The following is a 19,805-nucleotide window of genomic DNA, read 5'->3' as shown; positions in this document are numbered from 1 at the left end:
TAAGAAAGGGCATATAAGGGAAGTGATCCAGCGCAGATGTGGTCTGCTATCTTGAGTTGATAGTGGTACTTAACATCCACCCAAGTCCCTATCCTAAGACCTCCATTCTTAGAACTCCATAACTTTGGCTGATGAGTAGACTAGTGTGCTAGGCATAAGCTCTCTGAGAGCCTCCTTAGCTACTAATCTTAGTGTGGAGTGTTGTTAGGCTTCCACTTTCAAATGCGAGTCTTTGTAATAGGGCCTCCACTCTGCAAGGCTCCAGAACATGGTTGGCCTTGTTGAGGCTTCTGATTTTAGTAGCTCTGGTCTATAATGTTGCCCGAGTTGTTGAGCCTGCAAATAAGATGCTTTATAGCTCAGGCTCTGGCCTCAGGGATGAATTTCCTCTGAGTATTAACTTAACCAGTTATTAGGCACTCATCCCTCAGCATGGTGGCGTGTGTATTCTGTTCCCCATAGTGGCCCTAGGGGATGCAGCAGTATGTTACCCTTTTTCTAAAAGAAACGTCTAAGGTTATACGTGTAATGGAGGCACACACAAAAAAATAAGTATTTCCAACTTCAAACCAGGATAACTGAATCCACCAATTACAAACAAAAAATGTCAACATAAAGTAAAAGTGTCATGCAAAGGTGTAGTTGTGAAATTGTAATTAATATATTGTTAAATTATAAAAATAACAGTTTAGTATTCACTGTTTTGGACTCTCAGTTTCAGTGATCACAGTATTCAAAATCACTAGTTCAAAATGATAAATTCTTAGTTCTAAAAAAAATAAAACATCCAACAACAAAACTTAGGTGTAAGTATATGTAAATGTATGTTTTTTAGATGTTCGTGTCTCCAGTTTAGTGTGTGTGTGTGTGTGTGTGTGTGTGTGTGTGTGTGTGTGTGTGTGTGTAAACGCTGCCAGACTGCTGTGTAGGAACACTTGTGGGAATTTGAAGAGGAGGATGTGAGTTTAGATAGTACCTGAGTCATCGTCGCTTTAGGAATTAGCATGTGAAGAGAGGAGAGGTGAAACTGCAGCATATATTCCATCTTTGTCCAGTGAACGAGGAACACACTTTGGGTTCGGAAACCAGCATGAGATCCTGTAACACATTGCAGGTGGCATCGGCATCTGAGACGCGAGTCAGACCAAACCTGGCAAACAATCCATTCGTTTGTACCAGGGACAGACAATGCTCCATTCAACGACCATGTCCACGCCACGCTCTGCAGTCTGTATCAGAAAGAATCCATAGTGTGCAAGCAATTCCTTTCTTTGGCATTATTAAACCTTTCATACATCTGATTCAACAATGTGACTCACTCGGTGGCGGCGACGGTGACAGCAGCGATGTTAAGGTAGATAGCATGCACCATCGCGCCACATAAAAACTCACTCTTTTTACCACCTCTTTACCCCATTTACATTTCCTCTTTTATTCACAGATCTCCAACTACAATTCCACAATTTGTCACATTTCCTGCTCCCAGGGGAAAAACAACCACTTGGTTGTGAGTGCTGTATACAGTTTTCTCATCTTTTTCTTAAAAACCCAGGAATTCCTTCTCTTCATTCGAGGTTTCATTGAAAATTTCATGGAGTTTGTTCTTTACCGAGAACTTTTTAAGTCAGCATCTGCTGGGAAACAAGATTTTAGATTACATATATGGTGTGGGGAAATTGTGAGTTCGAGTCTCGGGCCTGCGGGAATTGTTGGTGGGGGTAATTAATGTACAGCGCAGTCTCCACCCTCTGTACCACGACTGAGATGCCCTTGAGCAAGCCACCGAACCCCCAACTGCTCCTTGGGCGCCGCACCATAAATGGCTGCCCACTGCTCTGGTGTGTGTGCTCTTTGCTGTGGTTAAATACAGAGCTCAAATTCTGAGTATGGTTCACCATACTTTACAGTATATCACGTCACATGAGCCATGCTGACATTTTCACCTGTGATTTCCAAGGCTATTTGATAATTAAGTGGTCCCAAACTGCTTGATTAACCGATACTGTCTTTTCTATTTTGGAGCCAGTTTTGCACTGAAACTATTTGTTGCACTGTATTGTTTCTCAACCACACACTGCCCAGTTCCTCATATGATTTATTGTAATTCCTCAGTTACTGTGTTTTTGCTTTTGTATAATAACCTTTTGCTTTCTTCTTCAGGTGAGTCAGATGGGTGATCACATCATAAATTGGATTCAGTGGTGAAACTTAGGTTTCCTGAAACTTGAACACTTTGTGCATTGGACCATTGGGGCTTCCTGCCAAGTTGGAGTTCCACGGGGGTCATTTCAATACTTTCTTGGATGGCAGAATTAACAGCGAAACAGAACTCAGGTAAGTCCTGATCCCATTTTTTATCTGATTTTCCTCAACATATGATGCGATCAAACATTTTAAAGTATGATTTATCCTCTGACATGTTTGTCTATGTTTCAAGTTTCAAGTTTCATTTATTTCAGGAATATATGGCCTCTCGGCCCATAGTTCCACAAATGTCATGACATGGCAGATAGTCTCTGTAATGAGGTTCTGTTCAATTTTAATAAGGAAGGAAGAAGACAGGGGTCGGCTTGCGCTGGGACTGTCGTTTATTCACAGGTTTTTAGAAGATAAACAAAAAGGTGTGCACGAGGCGCGTTCACGGTGCATATGCACAGACAACAAACACTAACTCAGAATACTCTCCGATCTCAGCAGCACACAGCGAAGTCCCAGCTCATCTCTCTCTTTCTCTCTCTGTCGCGCCCCGGCTTATATCCGGTCTCTCCACGCCAATTACTGTAATCAGACACATGTGTTTATCATTTGCACTTGACCTACTTACGCGCCGCTCTGCTCAGTCCTCTCTCTCCCGCTACCAACTCCGCAAAACCACGCCCCCTCACCACAGTCTCTTTTTCGTTCCTTGATATATATATACAGTGCTAATCGCCATGCATTCTCAGAATCATTAATACTTGAAACATCTTTGCAGACATCTCCTACATGGACAAGTTTACTAAAATATTTCTTGCGTAAATCTCTATACAAAGGACAAACATACAAAAAGTGCATCTCATCTTCGATCACAGAAATATTTGTTAAATTACAATAATGAAAGATTCTTTCTGCAACTGGTGTATTACTCCATCTACCCGTTTCTATAGCTAACTGATGGCTTGAACATCTTAACAAGAATAATGATCATACCAGTTGCCTATTATACACAGACGTAATGTAGCTCTCTATTATTAAGAAAGACTTGCATTGTGAGCATGTTTTAGTTTGTTACTTTCTAAAACTGATGCATACCATGCCTCATGTGCTTTTTCTTTCAATCTTTGATTTAGAACAGCTTTAAATGTTCTTATATCACCTACACTTTGAGCCTCCCAAGTAGCTGAAAAGCCATAAAAAATCAATAATACTCTAATATTCGTAACCCAAGGTTTTCTACCTACTTTATCTAATTCTAAAAGCATATTGTAGCATTTTCTTGGATAGCGATGATCAGGCATTGACACTAATTTTATCCAATACATAATACATCTTTTCATATAGCATGTCGACAATGCAAATCTTCCCAGGTCACCCAAAACCGCTACATGCACTTGTGCTGACACACAAACGTTTTTTTTACAAAAAGACACTTGAACATTCTCAATACATTCAACTGGTTCGAAGCCCCATATTTCACAACCATAATACAGTATAGGTGCAACCATGCGATCAAACAAAAACAGAGCTTGCGTGTAGCTATTTTTTTGCACCGTCTCCAGCTGTATTCATGTTGCGTCATGTTGATTGTTTCATGTGGGTGTTGCCGCTGATCGTCTGATCAGCGGCAGGTGCTTCTCATTCCAACTGCCTATTTAACGCCCTGTCTTTCGTCTCTTGTTTGTCAGATCATTGTTTGAGGTCCTCCGTGTTAGATGTCTGATTCTCGTGTTCCTGCCTTGCTTTGTCTCCTGTTTTGGTTCGCTCTGGAATGTTCCCTTCGCACGGATTATCGTCACCTCACTCAGATCTACCACCACCGTCATCTTTACCAGCGCACTCAACTCACCTACTCACCAGTCTTTGCTGCCATCGAGGTTCCTGCGTCACTCTCCAACCTTCCATCATCACATCATTTACAATAAACTCTTGCTTTTAAAAATTGCTTTTGCCTCCTGTCTCACTTACCTAGCATTACAGAACGATCTGACCATTATGGAGGCAGCAAGTAGTCAACATTCCACCCTCGAAGAGTTTCTCAGCGCCAGTGTTCGGAGGATGGACTCCCAGGAGAGGAGTCTTAACGGCACTGGTCGCGCAGTTCAAGCCTTGGTGACGCAGGTGTCTGAGCTCACTCAACAGTTCCAGCTACTACGAGCTCCCACTGCGCCCGCCCACACCACCTGTTCTCCCAGTACCATCGGAGACCCCCTCCCAGCTGGAACCACGTCTCCCGATCCCGGAGACTTACTCGGGTGAGCCCAACTTCTGTAGAGCATTTCTAACCCGCTGTGACATGCACTTTTCCCTACAGCCCAGAACCAAGGTGGCCTTCTGGTTGACGCTACTCTCTGGGAGGGTGGCATTATGGGGGACAGCGGTGTGGGAGAACCAGGATCCATGCTGCGCCTCGTTTCAAGCACTCTCCACCGAGATGAGACAGGTCTTTGATCGGGCCGTCACAGGACGAGAGGCGGCCAGGAGGCTGGCGGAGTTACGCCAGCACGAGAGATCCGTCTCGGACTATTCAATCAAGTTCTGGACCCTGGCGGTGAAGTGTCATTGGAATGAGTAGGCGCAGTGGGACATGTTCCTGCATGGGCTAGCTGACCGCGTCCAGAAGGAGATCTAAGCCCTGGATCTCCCCACGTCCCTCAACGGACTTATCGAGCTGGCCTTGCGGGTCGATGCACGTCTGACACTGATGGAGAGGAGGAGCTTACCCAGCACCATATCCAGGGGACCGGCAGACGTGCGATTCAGCGGCGGGGACGCGGCCAGCCCCTCCTACGATCACGAGCCCATGTAGGTAGGGCGAGCTCGGCTTTCCTGGGAGGAGAAGGAGAGGCGGAGGTCCTTTGGCCTGTGCCTCTACTGCTGGGGAGCCGGACATCAAGCCCACACCTGTCCGGTAAAAGGGCTACTATCGGGTGGAATCTCCGCCGAGAAGACCTCATCACCATCATCATCATCCTCTACGCTCCTCCCGGTAAGACTGAGGTGGTCAACACAGACCCACCACTGTCAAGCACTACTGGACTCAGGGGCAGAGGGTAATTTCATGGACAGCACATTGGCACACAAGCTCCACATTCCCTCTCAGACCCCTTCCGCACCACATCACTGTTCACGCCCTCAATGGACAGCAACTCCCTACCATCTCACACATCACTGAAGACATCACACTCATCACATCTGGCAATCACTCTGAGACTATTTCCTTTCACATCCTTGACTCTCCCCTGGCACCCATTGTCCTTGGGCACCCTTGGCTCCTCCTACATAACCCCAAAATAGACTGGTCCTCTAATTCCATGCTGTCCTGGTCTAAAAAGTGTCATGAGTCTTGTTAAGTGTCTGCCTGTCCGTCTGTGTCTATGTCTGTGTTACAGGAGGAGGCGGTGGATTTGTCTAACGTGCCCGCAGAGTACCTCCATCTGAAGGAAGTGTTCAGTAAGTCTCGTGCTGCTTCTCTTCCTCCGCATCGTCCCTACGACTGTGCCATAGACTGTCAGGTAAGTCTCTGCCTAAAGGCAAATTTTATTCACTGTTCTGGAAAGGGAGGCTATGGAGAAATATATTTCTTATCCTCTAGCTTCGAAGTTCATCCGCCCTTCCTCTTCTCCTGCGGGGACGGGACTTACGCAATAATTATCATTTGGTTCGTATCAGGGAGGGGGATGAATGGAAGACCGCTTTTAATACCCCCAGAGGGCACTTTGAATATTTGGTTATGCCCTTCTGGCTTTCCAACTCCCCAGGGGTGTTCCAGGCACTCGTCAACGACGTGCTGCGAGATATGATTGATCAGTTCATTTATGTCTACCTGGACGAAATATTGATTTTTTTCTTCTTCTTCACTCCAGGAACATGTGCAGCACGTCCGACGAATGCTTCAGAGGTTTCTAGAGAATGGGCTTTTTGTCAAGGCAGAGAAATGCAAGTTTCATGCACAGTCAATTCCATTTCTGGGGTATATCGTATCGTGTTTTATTTGCAACTTTAGCCAACTAGCCGCACCTCTGACCGCCTTGACCTCCGCCAAGACTGCATTCAGGTGGTCAGTCACAGCTGAGGCTGTGTTTGCCAAACTGAAGAGCCATTTCATTTCAGACCCTATTCTGATTACCCCTGACCCTACATGACAGTTTGTGGTGGAGGTAGATGGGTCGGAGGTGGGGGTAAGAGCAGTGTTATCAAAACGTTCTCCCTTAGACGACAAGGTCCATCCTTGCGCGTATTTTTCATATCGTTTATCTCCTGCCGAACAAAATTACGATATTGGTAACCGAGAATTGTTGGCAGTTAAGATGGCATTGGAGAAATGGCGACACTGGTTAGAAGGATCGGGGGTTGCTTTTATAGTATGGACTGACCACAAGAATTTAGAGTACATTAGCACCGCCAAAAGGTTGAACTACAGGCAGGCTCGATGGGCACTTTTTTTCAGACGTTTTGACTTTACTATCTCGTACCGCCTGGGTTCCAAAAATATCAAACCCGATTCTTTGTCACATATTTTTGACCATTCCGAACGCGCGTCCACTCCCGAGTGTATTTTACCTGAGACATTAGTGGTCCCTACTCTCACATGGGAGATCTAATCGAAGTTCAGAACGGCCTTAGAAGGGGTAATGCCTCCGCCCGGGTGCCCACCGAACCACTTATTTGTGCCGGAGGGATTAAGGTCCAACATTATCCAGTGGGGACATTGCTCTAATGTAGCTTGCCACCCAGGGCAACATGGTAGTTTTAACCGTGGTGGACTGGTTCTCCCGGCAGCCCACTTTATTCCCTTGCCCAAATTACCCTCAGCCAAGGAGACAGCGTTGACCATCGTAGACCACGTCTTTTGTTTACATGGCCTCCCGATAGACGTTGTTTCCGACAGGGGACCCCAATTTGTGTCAAAATTTTGGTGAGAATTCTGTAGACTACTGGGAGTGACTGTAAGTCTATCCTCAGGGTTTCACTCCCAGATCAATGGTCAAACCGAGAGATCCAACCAAGATTTGGAAAGGGTGTTGCGATGTCACCGCACTTGGACTAGAGCCCGCGAGACTCTACTCCAAGTGGGGGCGCGCACCAAGGCCAAAGCCAATCGCCACTGGTCTAGGCCTCCCGTATACGTCGTGGGTCAAAGAGTGTGGCTTTCTACCAAAAATATTCCTCTCCGTTGCGTATCTAATAAGTTGGCTCCCAAATGTATTGGCCCGTTTACTGTCACCAAGATCATTAGTCCGGTGGCAGTCCGGCTCAAACTCCCTCCTGCGTACAGGAGAATTCATCCTGCCATTCACGTATCCAAAATAAAGCCTGTATGTCATTCACCCATTAATCCTCCTACCCCAGGCCCCCCCCCATGATTGTTTCATGTGGGGGCTATTCATTCCAACTGCCTATTTAACGCCCTGTCTTTCGTCTCTTGTTTGTCAGATCATTGTTTGAGGTCCTCCGTGTTAGATGTCTGATTCTCGTGTTCCTGCCTTGCTTTGTCTCCTGTTTCGGTTCACTCTGGATTGTTCCCTTCGCACACGGATTATCGTCACCTCACTCAGATCTACCACCATCGTCATCTTTACCAGCGCACTCAACTCACCTACTCACCAGTCTTTGCTGCCATCAAGGTTCCTGCATCACTCTCTAACCTTCCATCATCACATCGTTTACAATAAACTCTGTTTACTTGCTTTTGCCTCCTGTCTCACTTACCTAGCGTTACATTTCTTGCCTTGGCTTGCTAAATGCTGACAAGTTTTCCACCATGACAATTTTGGCGTAAAGCACTTACCAAGATACTTGTAACAATTAACTACTTCGATCTGTTCTTCAGAAAAATACAATTTTTCCTTTTTGTTCAAATGTCCCCCCTTCTAAAGACCATAATTTTAGTTTTACTCAAGTTCACTCATACCATAAAACTTACAGAATTTTACCAACTGTTCAATCTGTCTCTGTAACCCTCCAATTGTATCTGCTACAGTGGCCATATCATCGGCATACAACAATGTTTGCACTTCTGTCATCATTTCAATCTGAATAACTTAATTTTTCTTTAGTGAGCCCTTCTGATGCAGACATTGTGTTCCATGTGCGCGCTCTGAGTACAGTTTATATCCCCGCCACTAGTAGCGCCACCGATGAGTGCTTGGAGAAACTACAAGCAATAGCGAGTGCCAATGGTGAAACCCTACAAGATGTTCTCTAACGAGCATTGATGAAGGTTAGTGGAGCGAAAACTCAAGCTGATGCGTCGCCTAGAATAGGACCTGGGCAAAAGCAAGGTCCCCCAGAGACAAGCCCCCTGACAAGTGCGACTAGCACTCCTTTGCGGTTGGAAGGATTCAAGCTACCCTCTGAACTAAGAATAGAGCCTGAAAACCCAGTCAAGGTGAACGTAGGCGCAGCGTCGCCTCACTTTTTAAATGATGCAGATGACAACTCTGCTGAGACAATATCAGTGAAGCTTCCCATGTCTGCTATGAACCCTTCAGGCATGCAGAGAATAGTGATGGAACACATTATGAGGACAAGTGATCCCGTGTCCCCACATAGTGCTTCATTCTGCCTGAAAACTTTCTCTGGGAGGAGCCTTCGTCCGAACAATGAGCCTGACTTCGACACATGGAGGGCAAGTGTTGACTACTTACTGAATGATCCATCCCTTCTTGAGTCGCACAAGACACGGAAAATTCTGGACTGCCTGTAACCACCTGCTTCAGACTTAATCAAGCATGTGAACCCGAATGCTCCATCGTCAGAGTGTCTTAGACTGCTGGAGTCCGTCTATGGGTCGGTGGAGGATGGAGACGAATTATTAGCCAAGTTTATAAGTACCCTGTAGAATCCTGGAGAAAGGGCGTCCGCTTACCTCCACAGATTGCATGTAATTCTGAGTGCTGCCATCAGACGGAGCGGAGTTGCAGAGAGTGAACGAGACCGTTGTCTGTTGAGGCAGTTCTGTCATGGCTGCTGGGACAATGCCCTAATAGCTGATCTGCAGCTTGAAAAGAGAAAAGCAGATCCACCTCCTTTTGCTGAATTAGCCATACTCATTCGTACAGCGGAAGTTAAGCAAACATCAAAAGAGGAGAGAATGAGGAAGCATCTGGGTATGAGTAAGCACCCATCAGTTCCCCTTAAACTGCGTACAGCAGCACACCAACAGTCTGCTTATTGCAGCACATCGGAAGAAGACACTGATTCCCCAGCTCTTGCTGCTCCCAAGCGGAAAGCCTCTAAGCAGAAGAGTAAAGTGCAACTCCCTGAAATGGCTGAAGTAGGCCTTCTGAAGAAAGAGATTGCAGCTCTCCAAAGCCAAGTTGCAGCCATTAAAACAGCTACTCATCAGGAAGTTAGAGAGTAAGCAGGGATGAGTGATCTTCAGGAACTAAAAGAACAGATAGCAGTGCTTAAAGTCCAAGTTGCTGCTTCTGGAGCGCAGAGATACCAGTCTAAAAGATCCCTCAGTCAGAGAGAGAACCTGAGTATACCTGGTGCCGGGGAAAAGCAGCAAAGACAAACATGCAAGACCAAAGCACACTGAGATTAGGACCAATCGGCCTCGACCACGGTATTGTTTCCGTTGTGGGGAAGACGGCCACCTAGCCATCAACTGTGAAAGCCCCCCAAATCCACCTAGAGTAGAAGAAAAGAGAAGGAAGCTGAGAGAAAGGCAGGCTGAGTGGGATCTCCAACAAGGACTTGCCACAGAGTCTTTAAATTAAAGTCAGTGTCTGTCACAGGGCTGACGGGACTGAGAAAAACGAACAATGCCCTAAGCATCGACGAGTGTTTGACAAACAGGCCGACACTAGAAGCTCCTTCAAGTTACCAGCTGGACTGGTAGGAACGAAATGCACTGCACAAATTAAAGTTGAAGGGAAGAAAGTGAGCTGTTTGTTGGACACAGGATCTCAGGTAACGACAATTCCCCTGTCTTTCTACGACAGGCACTTGTCGCAGCACCCCATGCAACCGTTGAACTACCTGTTAGAGGTCGAAGGTGCAAATGGACAGGCCGTTCCTTATGTAGGATATGTTGAATTGACTCTGAAATTTCCTCAGGAGTTCCTAGGGATTGAAGCTGAAGTTCCAACACTAGCCCTAGTGGTTCCAGATCTGACATATGCACCCCAAATCCTCATTGGCACCAACACATTGGACGTCCTTTAATGCTGTTCATGCAAAAGCGACCATGCCCCAAGTTAAGTCATATTACCATGGATATCGAGCTGTGATAATAGTCCTCAAAGCAAGATGACGAAAAGCTAGTGCAAGTGTCTTGGGCCAAGTAAAAGTGAAGGGAGCTACACCCGAAGTTGTAACAGCTGGAAGTACAATAGTTCTTAACGGCCATGTCAAAATCATTGGGCCACTGTCATTAGCACCGCCAAAAGGTTGAACTACAGGCAGGCTCGATGGGCACTTTTTTTCAGACGTTTTGACTTTACTATCTCGTACCGCCTGGGTTCCAAAAATATCAAACCCGATTCTTTGTCACATATTTTTGACCATTCCGAACGCGCGTCCACTCCCGAGTGTATTTTTCCTGAGACATTAGTGGTCCCTACTCTCACATGGGAGATCTAATCGAAGTTCAGAACGGCTTTAGAAGGGGTAATGCCTCCGCCCGGGTGCCCACCGAACCACTTATTTGTGCCGGAGGGATTAAGGTCGAACGTTATCCAGTGGGGACATTGCTCTAATGTAGCTTGCCACCCAGGGCAACATGGTAGTTTTAACCGTGGTGGACTGGTTCTCCCGGCAGCCCACTTTATTCCCTTGCCCAAATTACCCTCAGCCAAGGAGACAGCGTTGACCGTCGTAGACCACGTCTTTTGTTTACATGGCCTCCCGATAGACGTTGTTTCCGACAGGGGACCCCAATTTGTGTCAAAATTTTGGTGAGAATTCTGTAGACTACTGGGAGTGACTGTAAGTCTATCCTCAGGGTTTCACCCCCAGATCAATGGTCAAACCGAGAGAGCCAACCAAGATTTGGAAAGGGTGTTGCGATGTCACCGCACTTGGACTAGAGCCCGCGAGACTCTACTCCAAGTGGGGGCGCGCACCAAGGCCAAAGCCAATCGCCACTGGTCTAGGACTCCCATATACGTCGTGGGTCAAAGAGTGTGGCTTCCGTGTTAGATGTCTGATTCTCGTGTTCCTGCCTTGCTTTGTCTCCTCCCAGCCGGCATTTCAACGTTGATTCAACGTTGAAACAACGTCAGGTACCATGGTTGAATCAACTTTGAAAAACCTTTCGATTTTGCAAATTGGATCAACGTTGAATGGTTGAAAAACATCCAGCACATGACCAACTTTCAATGTTGAAATATGGTTGAAATAAGGTTTGACGTTGATGTACGGTTGAAATCACAACGCTGATTCACTGTTGAAATCCCGACGTTGAATAACCTTTCGATTTTGCAAATTGGATCAACGTTGAAATCACGGCGTGGATTCACCGTTGAAATCGCGACGCTGTTTCACCGTCTTACCTGCATTATGGGTAAATTAGGGTCGTGCTGCAGCCCTGGGATGAAAGCTGAATGAGGTGTTGATTTTGAAAAGTTAATCAGCGTTGATAACACGACGTTGTTTCCCCGTCGTACCTTGCACCGTTGTAAATACACCTAGATCCTAGTTGGCATTTAGATCAACAATGTACATGCAAGGCTAAAAATCTAATGACTGGCAGCAATGGCTTTACAAACAACTTCAATAAACGACCACATGCTCAAAATTGTCAAACAGCAGTTAAATTTTGGAAACATACTGAATAAAACAGATGAAAATAATCCCACACTTTATTATGCAGAGTATGCATGGAGGTAATGCTAAAAACATGTAGTAGAACAATCCAAATACAATAATATTTAAAGGTTTTTGTAAAATAATTCGGCACAAAAATGCATATTTTTTTCAGCACTGACAAGACAAACCCTTGTACCTTTATGACTGAAACCAGTGGATCTTTTATTTTGGTGGAAAACTACAGTTTCTGTCAAAAACATGTTTTAGTAATGGGTCTCATTTCAAGTTGTGCACATTTGTGCAGTGAAAATGTGTTGCACAGTACGAGCAGGGAACCTTCAACCAGTTGATTTCTAATGGGAACCCCCCCGGACTGTGTCTTCTTTACCGTGGGGAATGCAGAATGAGATTTCTACCGCAGGGCACTCTAAAATGTTAGAACCAGCAGCCTTAGTGTATACAGTGTGGTTGTGCTTCGGGTGATCCTTGAAAGTGTCCCAGCGCTAGGTCCTTTCTGACGCCGTCCCCTCCACTCTCTCCCACTTGTGCACTTTCTGTACCGTCCTGTATAAACATTTACATTTAATCATTTAACAGACGCTTTTATCCAAAGCCACTTACAAATGAGAATAACAGAAGCAGTCAGGTGTACAAGCGAACAACAACAGTATACAAGTGCCATGACAAGTCTCAGTTAGTCTAGTACAGAACGCATAGCCAGTTTTTTTTTTTTTTTTTTTTTTTTTATATGAAAGACAAGAAAAGAAGGAAAAGTGCTAGCATTAGTTGGTTAAGTTCCGGTGAAAAAGATGAGTCTTAAAATGTTTCTTGAAAATGAGTAAAGACTCAGCAGTTCGGATTGAGATTGGGAGGTGATTCCACCAGCTGGACACAGTCCAGGAAAAGGACCGTGAGAGTGATTTTGAACCTCTTTGGGATGGCACCACAAGGCGTCGTTCACTTGCAGAGGGCAAACTTCTGGAGGGAACATAAGATTTAACCAGTTTGTTTAGGTATGTCCACAATGTTTCACAATAACTTTGATATTGTGAAATATATTTAACTGAAAACTGAATGCAAAATAAATCACACAATATTTTCACTTTACAGTTCAGTAATAGTGAGGTTGGAAACTAAGTGGACAACACTATTCATTAAACACTTATTTAATGTATTCAGATGAAAATTTACAATATTAACAAATTATTCACAAGCAGTGTTTTCAGAACCCCCAGTTACACTGTTTTAATCAAAACACTAGTAATATAGTGTAGTAAAACAAATAAAATCTAATTCAGTAAATTTTTAATAAACTAAGTACAATCAAAACCTATCACAAAAGGTCAAAGCATCTCTAGCAGAAGTGACAGTGCAATGTAGCAGATGAACAATTTCTTACCAATGTTTCAAGAACAAGCTGGATCCTTGATGACTCTACAAGGGGAAAGAAGAAATGGTTTACTGAAAAGTTCTTAAAAAGCAGGATTTCATATTATACCATTTCTTTTCAAACTTTTTATACCAAGTACCACTTCAGAAAATATTTGTTATTAAATATTAAGTTGCACCATAATGACCAACATTACATTTCAGCAGCGTAGTAGACCAAACTATTCAGCTACAGCTCTACAGTTAAAAAATGAGGCAGTTTTATTCTAATAAGAATATTTATTGTTGTCAGACACTTTACCATGTTTGAACATTAACACTACAACTGTGCTTACATACACAGGTAAATAAAAAAAAGTTTAAATTAAAATGTAATTTTAAATGTAATTATGTAACAAAAGTTACAAAACTGTACTGTACCTTAACTCTAACATACTTAAATGTGCAAAAAAAAAAAAAAAACTTACTCAAAGATTAAGTTAAAATGTATTAACATTAATTAGTTTAATTTAGTGATTCACCTGCATAACAACTAGAGGGGGCCTGACACTTTGAGAACCATGGCTTTAAACAATCCTTTTATTTATTTATTCATTTTCATTAATTCATTAAAATTATATTATTTAAATACAGACATTTGCACTTATATGTTTCAGAAAACACTTTGAAACTATTATAAGCATACAAACATATATAACACACCTAATGCATGGGATTCATATCAGGAAAATATGGGAAAATCTCTAAACCATCTCTAAATCTCTCTTACCAGCAACACATTAGGTGAGCACCTAACTTGATCATCTGTGATAAAGCAATGCAAAAATAGACACACGGGTATTTATTCATCTGCAGATTACATGTCCTTTAAACTACCCATTTGTAAACTCTGGTAATACTTTACTATTTTCAAAAGATAATAAAGATAACATTAGCGATTTTCTTACCTCATTTTGCCAGGATGTTTTCAGGACCTCGCAGAACACCTGACCCTTCTTGTGTTCACAGTTTTTGTTCTCCATTGACATGTCACGACTCAAATTCGCAAATTAGCCGCCTCACTCACAGAAAGACGACAATAACGGTCATATTTTTAAATGTAGAAAGGCGCTAACCGATTCATTGTCCAGTTTCCTGAATGACAGCCAGATTAACCAATCATGATAGAAGTAATAAAATACAACTACCAATGGGAGTTGTTTCAGTGTGATAAAGCAGCGAAAAGTATATAGTTTTATTGTTGTTAATGATGATAATATTTAACATATACCTTTAGATTTTAGAATAGGTATCATGACTAAAATATTTTAAAATGCTATTAAAATAATTAATTAATTTAAATAATTTAATATAAATAATTTAAAAGCTTGTTAACCTTTAACTACCATTTAGCATTAAACATTTTTAACGTTGTTTCATTAAAACAACTGACCTTATTTCAGCCATATTTCAATGTTGAAAGTTGGTCATGTGCTGGAAGTTTTTCAACAGTTCATCTTTAAACGTTGAATCAACGTTGTTTCAACGTTGAAACCACAACTGACCTTATTTCAACCATATTTCAACATTGAAAGTTGGTCATGTGCTGGATGTTTTTCAACCATTCAGCTTTAAACGTTAAATCAACGTTGTTTCAACGTTGAAACCACAACTGACCTTATTTCAACCATATTTCAACATTGAAAGTTGGTCATGTGCTAGATGTTTTTCAACCATTCAGCTTTAAACGTTGAATCAACGTTGTTTCAACGTTGAAACCACAACTGACCTTATTTCAACCATATTTCAACGTTGAAGGTCGGTCATGTGCCGGCTGGGCTGTTTCGGTTCACTCTGGATTGTTCCCTTCGCAAACGGATTATCGTCACCTCACTCAGATCTACCACCATCGTCATCTTTACCAGCGCACTCAACTCACCTACTCACCAGTCTGTGCTGCCATCGAGGTTCCTGCATCACTCTCTAACCTTCCATCATCACATCGTTTACAATAAACTCTGTTTACTTGCTTTTGCCTCCTGTCTCACTTACCTAGCGTTACATTTCTTGCCTTGGCTTGCTAAATGCTGACGAGTTTTCCACCATGACAATTTTGGCATAAAGCACTTACCAAGATACTTGTAACAATTAACTACTTAGATCTGTTCTTCAGAAAAATACAATTTTTCCTTTTTGTTCAAATGTCCCCCCTTCTAAAGACCATAATTTTAGTTTTACTCAAGTTCACTCATACCATAAAACTTACAGAATTTTACCAACTGTTCAATCTGTCTCTGTAACCCTCCAATTGTATCTGCTACAGTGGCCATATCATCGGCAAACAACAATGTTTGCACTTCTGTCATCATTTCAATCTGAATAACTTAATTTTTCTTTAGCATTGTTAAGTATTCATTTAGAAAAAGGCTCACCGTGCAACCCTGTCTCACCCCAATGGTACAATAAAATATTCTGTTAAACCTTCATTTCCTTTCACACATGACTTAAGTTTGGAATACATACATTTTAATACATTAAATACTTTCCCACCAATACCATTCTTAATGAGAATAAAATTCAAAAGAGTATGTTGAACACTATTGAAAGTTTTAGAGAAATCAATAAATATACAATACATCTTTCCTTTTTGCTTTGTAATATATTTCTGAACCATTGACTGTAAAATAAAAATATTATCTATTGTGGAATAACCAGACCTGTACCCTGCTTGTTCTTTAAAGAGTATATTATTCATTTCTGCATAGTGCACTAACCTCGTATTCAGGATCTTTGTAAAAGAGTTAAGCAGTGAGATTCCTCTATAGTTCTCCACATCATTTTTATCACCATTCTTATATAGAGGACAAATCACAGCTTCACACCAGGACTCTGTGAAATCTCCTGTTCCTAATATTTTGTTATATAAAGAAAGCATTATGGGACATAGCGTATGTAGAGCTACTTTTATCATTTCAATTATAATACCATCAGGTCCAAGGGCTTTTCCATTACTCATTGACATAATAGCTTTAAAAACCTCATTATACATAATATTACTGTCCAAAATTTCATCTCGATTAAAAACTTCAGAAGAGAGAGTGTTTCGTCCTATCATTGATCGCGCTGCATTGATTGACACTCCAATGAGCCAATGGTAGCAGCACACCGAGATGGCACAGGTGACACTGCCACTCTAACCCCTCATGTACACTGAACACGTGTGCGGCGCATTACGGCTGCGACAAGGTTTTATTCCGTCCTCCACGCGGTGCCAACTCACACCGGGAGCATATCAGAAGCGGAGCGACTGGATGCGTGAGACCACGTGATTTGCCTGTCCGACGTGGTTTTCAAGATGCATAACTCCTGGTTATACAAATAACCAGATATATAAATAATGGTTATATAGGCTACTTTTCAAAATAATGTAGTAGGAATATAATTAGGAGGTTATTGTATTCACCTTCCACTCCTAAAACTTGTGCAATCAAACTCCTTGCCTTGTCCTTTTTGGAATTGTCCTTGTAAAAAGAATTTGTGGTGTCATATAACACTGTGTTATTCAACTTCCAGAATGAATCTCTCGTCGTCCATTTCTTGTCTCCTACCAAGGATATATTGCCAATATACATGCAATACGTTTGGGAGTCTGCACAGGGTGTTTTTATTTTGAAATTGACAGGGATTTTTGACTTTTATTTTGTATTTCCGGTGCGACTTGGACGCGCGTCCGTCAAAAATAGACTAGGCGCCCTTATTTAGCGAAGCGGCACGGAGAGCGGCCGGTGTAAACACAAGCATTGACTAGAATGGGCGCGATCAGCTCCGGTAGCCGTGACGCAGCCGAAATGCGCCGCACACGTGTTCAGTGTAAATGAGGGGTTAGGCCGGCGACACACTGGATGCGTGGCGCAAGCATCTCAGCCGCGTGGCGTGTCGGTTTTTAATTCGGCTCCCATGTTAACAGGTTAGAGCATACAGACCGCCTGCGTGAGATGCGCGGAAAATGCGTGCATGCTAGAAATAGAACAGACGCCTATTTTTGTACACAAATACATATGAATTCATGATATTTCGATATTTGAAAGTCTGTAGGTTGACATAAATTCAGATATAAATGTAATTTAAAAAATAAATAAATTATCGATTTTCAAATATTGCACCTGTCAAACATAATCTATTTCGGCGTCAATACTTTTGACGGTGTCCTTTATCAGTAGGCGTAGGTGTAGGTGTGTAAAAATTTTTTTATATTTTTGTCATGAAGACAAGAGCCTGGTCTGTCAACGGTCTCCCTCTACAGCAGCAGCACGCCAGCGCCGTGTCAGGCACGCTTCTGGTGTGTAAAGACACAGAATCCGCCACGCTTCTGGGACGCTTCTGGGACACTTCAGACACGCGGCGCTCACGCCACACAGCCAGTGTGTCACCGGCCTAAGAGACATCGAGAGAGAGCGCGAGTGAGTCAGACGAAGCATGTGCACCGAGTGATTCCCAGATACTCTGCATAAAAGATCGTTATTGATAGAGAAAATTTGCATGCAATCAAAAGATTACATCTCTGAGCGAGCTTTAAAGAGCTGACACCGAAGTGAGAAAAGAGTGAGGCCGCTAATAAAGGCCAAATGGCGAGCCACCCACGGAGACAATTTGCTTGTTGAACTTGATCTAGAATTCATCTGAACTGGTATGAGAATTATTTTCCTTTTAGTTTTTGGACAAACAGGACTGAGATTTAGTTTTTGCACTTTTTTTTCCCTTGAACATTGAATGGAGAGACATTTCGAACGATTCTAAAGAGTCAACAAGCCTTTTGATTGGAGTCATTCGATTCTGAACTGAACGATTCTAAAGAGTCAATAAGTCTTTTGATTTGAGTCATCTGATTGTGAACTGACATCAACTGAATCATATCCAGTGTATCTTAACTATTTGATCCCCTTGACTGAAAATACTGTTACATTCTGAAGGGAAAGAGTAAATCTGAATTATTGAGTAGTAATATTTTTTTTATTTTATTTTATTTTATTGGGTTATAAACAAACAGACTCTGTGGAGTTTTCCAATAAGTTTATTTTATTTCATTTTCACACAAAGTATATGTATAATTGTTCTCAATTGGGTTGATCTGTTTGAGTCAATGATCCAACTTCCTAAATTTAAAACAAAGGAGAATTGATTATATGTATTGTCATACATTGAATGTTGTGAAATTACAATATTGAGACTTATATACCAGTAAACAAAACTCTTGGTTTTCACCTACCTGCTGTGTTGCTCTCCTCTCTCCAGTAGCCGCACCTTACCTTCTGATCAGTTGGCCCATATCTAACCATACTGGACCCTATGCTAGTGTGACACATCAGACTTTACACGTGTTACACGCTACATTTTGGCAAGCCAGCCAGGAGTGAGGACGCTGCATCGACTGAGGTGAATAACAATCAATATAAGTAAGTACAGTGAATCCGACAGAAATGGATGTTGTGGAAGGCGTGAAGGCGTTAATGTGCGAAATGCAGTAATCGTTAGTGGCATAACACTGACTGAATCAGATCAAACGCTAGAATCGTGCCTCTTAAAATATGGCTCCATACGGCGTAATCTACTGATTGATGATCCACAATCTGAGTTTCATCGTAATGCAGTAGTGGAGTTCACGCACAGTTCAGCCATGTGTGATCTTGAGCCACAGCTGCCACTGACCTTAGTGAGCCCTTCTGATGCAGACATTGTGTTCCATGTGCGCGCTCTGAGTACAGTTTATACCCCCGCCACTAGTAGCGCCACCGATGAGTGCTTGGAGAAACTACAAGCAATAGCGAGTGCCAATGGTGAAACCCTACAAGATGTTCTCTAACGAGCATTGATGAAGGTTAGTGGAGCGAAAACTCAAGCTGATGCGTTGCCTAGAGTAGGACCTGGGCAAAAGCAAGGTCCCCCAGAGACAAGCCCCCTGACAAGTGCGACTAGCACTCCTTTGCGGTTGGAAGGATTCAAGCTACCCTCTGAACTAAGAATAGAGCCTGAAAACCCAGTCAAGGTGAACGTAGGCGCAGCGTCGCCTCACTTTTTAAATGATGCAGATGACAACTCTGCTGAGACAATATCAGTGAAGCTTCCCATGTCTGCTATGAACCCTTCAGGCATGCAGAGAATAGTGATGGAACACATTATGAGGACAAGTGATCCCGTGTCCCCACATAGTGCTTCATTCTGCCTGAAAACTTTCTCTGGGAGGAGCCTTCGTCCGAACAATGAGCCTGACTTCGACACATGGAGGGCAAGTGTTGACTACTTACTGAATGATCCATCCCTTTCTTGAGTCGCACAAGACACGGAAAATTCTGGACTGCCTGTAACCGCCTGCTTCAGACTTAATCAAGCATGTGAACCCGAATGCTCCATCGTCAGAGTGTCTTAGACTGCTGGAGTCCGTCTATGGGTCGGTGGAGGATGGAGACGAATTATTAGCCAAGTTT

This window comes from Carassius auratus, chromosome 49 (genome assembly GCF_003368295.1).
Source record: "Carassius auratus strain Wakin chromosome 49, ASM336829v1, whole genome shotgun sequence".
Lineage (NCBI taxonomy): Eukaryota > Metazoa > Chordata > Actinopteri > Cypriniformes > Cyprinidae > Carassius > Carassius auratus.
The sequence above is the reverse complement of the archived record's forward strand: the minus strand, read 5'-3'. Positions refer to the sequence as shown.